This window comes from Hydra vulgaris, chromosome 02 (assembly GCF_038396675.1).
Source record: "Hydra vulgaris chromosome 02, alternate assembly HydraT2T_AEP".
Classification (NCBI taxonomy): Eukaryota; Metazoa; Cnidaria; class Hydrozoa; order Anthoathecata; family Hydridae; genus Hydra; species Hydra vulgaris.
In genome coordinates this window covers 14,103,778-14,109,979 of record NC_088921.1, presented here as the reverse complement: position 1 = coordinate 14,109,979, position 6,202 = coordinate 14,103,778, and the positions used below count along the sequence as shown (strand labels likewise).

The 6,202-nt window shown below is 27.3% G+C and overlaps 1 long non-coding RNA gene across 1 annotated transcript; it reads right to left on the bottom strand.

Annotated features, from left to right (window-relative positions):
• Nucleotides 1-4,337: 4,337 nt before the first annotated feature.
• LOC124812069 (uncharacterized) lies at nucleotides 4,338-5,913 on the bottom strand. The gene is made up of 2 exons (XR_010636563.1): nucleotides 5,776-5,913; nucleotides 4,338-4,606 (listed from the first exon to the last, which is right to left on the bottom strand). It is a non-coding gene; the product is annotated as an uncharacterized LOC124812069 (long non-coding RNA).
• Nucleotides 5,914-6,202: the final 289 nt, after the last annotated feature.

Here is a 6,202-nt window from a genome sequence, read left to right as displayed (position 1 = left end):
TCAGTGTTAGTTAAATGCATTATCCTAAGTATTTGAGAAATTTTATTTGATTCACGCAGAAATTAAAGGCCATGGGAAGCATTAGTTGAAGAAAAAAGAAAATTGATTTTAAAACTAAAGCAATAGGGAAAAACTTGTGAGCTTATTCAAGAGAAAAATGTTGATGAAACAAAGAGTTGAAAAAGAAAAACAATTTAGCAAATGTGGTGATGAAACAAAGGATCGAAAAAAAAAAACAATTGAGCAAATGAACAGCAAATCTAATATACTGTTGCAGAATGTTTTGTGACTTTCCGCTAAATGAAAAACAATTTTAACTTTGAAGATTTTTTATATATTGTCGGCGTTAATATAAAATAACATAATTCGGCGTATAATACTAAATCGATGATAAGAAATCATAACATTTATCAATATATTAAGTTTTGTACACCATTATACATATACAATTATACAATATACTTTTTTTATTGTATAATGGTGATCAAAAGTAATTTTTATTTATGAAGTGTATTTATGAAGCAATAAATATAAAACAAAAGATAAAGTTTTCGAGAGATAAAAATAACAAAAAACAACCTAGATCTTAGGATTCTTTTTTTAAAAATGTGTTTTAATAAACTAGAATTATGCGATGATAAAAACAAAAATTAAAATCTTGCTAATAAGATTAGCAGCAGGGGGGGTTTTCCAAACGTCACGCGCATAAAAGATTCACACTTAGAATCTTTCTTTTCTTTTTAAATCTTTTCAAAACCAATATATATGTTACTTAGCAGTTTCTATGAAACTACCCACAGGACACGTAGGATCAGTTACATTATACCTAAAAGAATAATTATAGCGTTCTACTACGAATTAAATGATAATAGAAACAGCATCTTCATTTGGACATATTTGAACAAAGCTGCAATTGGAACTGCTCATCACATTTTTTCAAGAATTTGATTAAAAAAAAAAGTAATGGTTAAGCATTAATTACTGGTTACTTGCATTAGAATCTTTACTTGGTTTCTTGCAATAGAATCTGTTGATTTTAAATATAGTTATAAATATTATTTTAAATATTGTTATAAATATTTATATGGATCCTAATAGTATTAATATTTGCGTCAACAATAAAAACTGTACAAGAGCTTTAAATACAAATAATATAGAATCAAAGGTTGACTACTTTGATATCTTCATTATTGCCATGCTTGTTTTTGTGATGTTAATTGGTGTGGTTGGTAACACTGTTGTTATTTATGTATTTGGTGTAAGTAAGAAAAAAAAGAGGTTTGAACGTTTTTTATTAACACTAAGTGTACTAGACTTTTTAAGTTCAATTTTAATCCCTCTTGCTTTTCTTTATCTTACCGCCACTCGCTTTAGACGTTGGGACTTTGGAGATTTTGGTTGCAAAATTATACCTACTTTTTTACGCATAACCGTATCAGTATCGCAAGGTGTCTTAATAATGATAAGCTATGAAAGATATCACTCTATTGTGAAACCTTTTGATGAAAAAATGTCAAATTTTAGTATAATTATTTTCTTCTGCTTGGTTATAATAATATCTATCATTTTGGCAATTCCTTATATGTTAACGTTTCACATATTTGTTGACCCCAGTTACGGGATTAAAACTTGTATTCCCGACGCACGTAAATATAAAACTCTGGTGGTTGCAGCTTCTTTGCAACTTTTAAGAGATTTTTTTGCAATATGTGTAATGGAGTTCTTTCGCTGCCGTATTCGTCATTCTCTTTTGAGAAAAAAAAGACAATCATCCTGGAACTGTTGGCGCGAAACTCAAAAAGGAAGAAAGATTTTGTTTGCGGTTATAATTATTTTTTCCACTCTCACTTTACCGCTGGATATTTTTCAATTTATTTTTTACACTTTTATAAATTTTGCAAATTCTGAATTACCCTCTGGGATTTATGACATACTGGTTATGGTCAATACGGTGCTTAACTTAATGCAAATGTCAAACTCTGTGGTTAATGTTTTTATATATTCTCGTTTACATAAAACATTTTATTTATATCGAGTAAAAAAAAATAAAACTCTCAGCAGTTGATTTTTAAGAAACGTGTATTTTAAACGAATCCTCAGGTATGTAATAAAATGTAAACACAACCCTATTATACGTTATAATTAAGGTTTACTTGATAATACCTTTATGCTCATAAATGTTTTTATTTATTTTTATTGTTTTATTTATCTTTATTTAATTTATCTTTTATATCAGAATTGAAAATTGAAAACTATAATACTTAATTATATTCATTTACATTTAAATGGTTTTTATTTAAGTGACTCGATGCTGCAATATATATACATATATACATTTTTTTAGATTAACCATTTCGAATTTGGGTTTATTTAATCCAAGTCTCCACAATATAAGTAATTTTAAAAAAAAAACCATTTGATTCTAATATAAAGTAAAAAAAATCGAAACTTGTAATGTGATTGGAAATAACATAGGTCCACAAAAAGAACCACTTTAACCCTTAACAACCATATTGTTAAGGGTTAAATATTCCACCTTACGTAATTAATTACATACAAAGATTTCTTTTTATGGATTAATGGGCATTGACTTTTTCCGATTTTAAAGATACGAGAAGCTATTTTGACTGTTATATATTTGCCTAAATACACCTACACGTCTCCGAGACTTTTAGTATTTGCCTCCTATCTGCTTGGCGTTCTCATTTTTCCGAGTTTTAAATGTAGAATGGATGCTATATAGTCTTATATTTTACTTGTAAGAATCGAGTTCCACAATCGTGACACTCGGCAAGATATTGAGAAGTCAGCTTGTTTTAATAAAGTTTTAGGTTTTTTTAAATTTTTAGGTTTAAATAAAGCTTTAGGTTTAAATAAAGTTTTAGATTCTAATAAAGTTTCAGGTTTTAATAAAATTTTAGGTCACAAAAGTTGTTAATTGAGTTGTTAGTTTAGTATTTATGATTTATAGAAACAAATTGATATTGGAAAGTGTTTGGTAGTATGAGATTCTTTAACTTAAACATAAAAAAAGTCAAAATCTGTTTGCATTTGATATTAAACGGCTTTTTTTTTTTATTTTTCTTACTGCAAGCGGTCTTCGGTGTATATATTTTGTTTTTTGTAAATTGCACATAGTTTTGTTAGATAAGTACTCGCCCAGCTGAAGTTACAGTGATTGTTGCAGCTGTGAATAAAAAAAAAAAAATTTTTTTAAACAAGTTGTATTAAGAAGGTGCTTTGATTTATATATATTTTTCAATTAATTACTCCAGCTAAGCTAGACACTCTTTTAATCAATTAAAAAGATTTTCTAAATTTGAAACTTGAAAAAAAATGTAGCAAAACAAAACTGAATTCCCCCACCCCCACCTAGCTCCTTGTAACAAGTCGTCAACCGATCGAATCGGTAACCCGATTCAATCCGGTATATCAATAGCCCCTCCACCTCCCAATTGCCTGACGTATTTTGTGAACGATCTCTTTAAGCAACTGAAACAACCAGATGTTCCGTATACAAAACATTCTAGATTTACCCTAAAATATATATATATATACCCTATGAAGTTATTATAATTTTTATTTCTATTTATATTTAAACTTAATGCTTATTTCAAATTCATTCAAAAAAAAAATATCTGGTGTAAATTTATGTATATTGTAATTAGTGAAAGATGGGTATTACATATTTATCTAATTAAAAAGCAGTGTTTCTTTGTTTTTTTTGTAAAGCCACACAGAGAGGAATATTGATAAAAAAAATTTAACCGGATTCGACGTCAGAGTCTATTTGCGTTTTTATTTGAAAAATTGTTCAAATATGAAAACATCAAAATCGTATCAAGCGTTGTGCTGCGAAGGAAAAATTTACCCGTAAATATTCCGGAAAATTTAGAAAATTTACCGCCTGCAAAATTTTGTCATTTTTTTTTCACTTATTTCTATTTTTCTTCAAAAAAAAAATTTTTTTTAGTGAAAATTTACCCTCTCCGATTTAAAACTTACCTGTAAATTTTGAATCAAACTTTACCGAAAATTTTACATCACTAAACAAACGTAACTTGAAATTCAAAAGTTTTCTTTCTTAAGCACAAAAAATGTTTTAAAAAAGCAAGGCAAGCCTTTTAATTATTAAAACTATTTTGTTATTAAAAAGACGCGGATATTACCAAAAGAGATTAAAAATAACGTTTGTTTTAATGTGCTTCGAATTAAAAACTTTCATGTTAATAACACTTTTTGGGGTCGAGCGGAATCTTTGTCAAAAATTCAATAGAGAAAAAAAATTATAGTTCCTGAAGGGAATTTAAAGAAGTTTGACAAACATTACAAAAGTGTGAAGTGATGAAATATTTAAAAATAAAAATTAACAATAACAATTTTATTCAAACAAAAAAACGTTTTGAAAGTATCCACTTTGAGCAAGTGTTTTTAATCAGCGTTTTCCTCCCTGATGTGAAGTTACACCTTCATTAATATTTCTTGCTGCGGCTGCTTGTGCACGCGAAGCAAAACCTCCTGACTCAACCCCTCCTTCATTTCTTGCCGCATTAGACTGAATTCGAGCAGCAGCATCAGTAGTCATGTATGCTTTATTAGACTCCATCTAAATTAAAAAATCTTTTAAAACTTAAAACAAAGTTATTTAAAACATTATAGACAGTTATTGAAAATCTTTGAGAATACAAGTAGAGTAACCGTTGTTTTATAAATAAGTTAATTAGATTTAAATAGTTCAATAGAGTAACTACAAAGTAGTTCAAATATATTTACTATAACTTTAAGCTTAAATAGTGTCACCCTATTGACTAGTTTTTAACTATATGAGTGGCACCTAATCTTATTTATGTGATTTTATAAAATATTGCTGTAAACTTTCATATTTTATGGTTAAATAAATGGATTGTCAATAGCTCATAGCATTATTGGAACATAAACTTAAACAGTTTAAATTATGTTTAGTTAAAGCAATAACTGTGGTAATCTTGATCATTGTTATTTTGTAATTATTTTTATATAATGATTAGTAAAAATATTTTACAAAGTTTACTATATTTAAAAGAAGATAACTTATTAAGCCATGTTGACACCGTTCTGGTATTGTGGTTTATCGTCCATACCAAGGCCCGCGAAGACAAGTCGATTAGATGTCGTGATTTACATGTCGTGATTTACATGTCGTGATTTACATGTCGTGATTTACATGTCGTGATTTACATGTCGTGATTTACATGTCGTGATTTACATGTCGTGATTTACATGTCGTGATTTACATGTCGTGACTTACATGTCGTGATTTACATGTCGTGATTTACATGTCGTGATTTACATGTCGTGATTTACATGTCGTAATTTACATGTGGTGATATACATGTAATATAAACATATAAACTTGGAATCTGGAAGAAGATCATAACGATCTTGTCGCCAGTCGCCAGAACCATATAAAAATTACAATATAAATAAAATATAAAATAATACAAGTAGTTTATGACAAAATAACAATCCAAAAAATTTGAAATAATAAATGGTTAAAGTAATATCTCAAAAATATTTCAATATATTATTCGTTGCAAAAATAATATTCTTTTGGATGATTGCCATAAACTTTCTATCATTCAAGAAACAAAACAGTTTTCCAGGACTCCATGTGCAGCGTTTTGGAAATAAATTAGAAGGCTTTATTATTTTATATAATATTAAAATGCCTTAAATAAATAAAAATGTTTAATATTTTATAAATAATATTATAATGCTTTACTATAGCAATCTTACCTTATTTATACCGATTATTTTAGGTTTTCGATATAAGTTTTTGACTGCTGTAAGCTTAATATATAATATAGCAAAGTTGTACAAAATGTTTGCTACAAAAAAAAGATGCCTATCTTTTTATCTGTTTTAAAACTTCTCGGAAAAGAAAAATTATTCTTAGAAACAATTTTTTTTTTTAATTCTTAGAAACAAAAAAAAATTCTTAGAATCGAAAAGCTTATTCAAAAAATTACCGGATTTATGTTTCTGAAAAAAGACAGTTTAAAAATAAATTGTTTTATTAAAATTTATTTGACTTATTTAAGAAGGAAATAATATATTGTTTCTTAGAAGCGCTGATTTTTTTTAACAAACTAAAATACGCTTTGTGCTTCTCAGAAAGATTTAATTCTAAGAAATTATTATCATTTTGAAAAAACAAAATTAA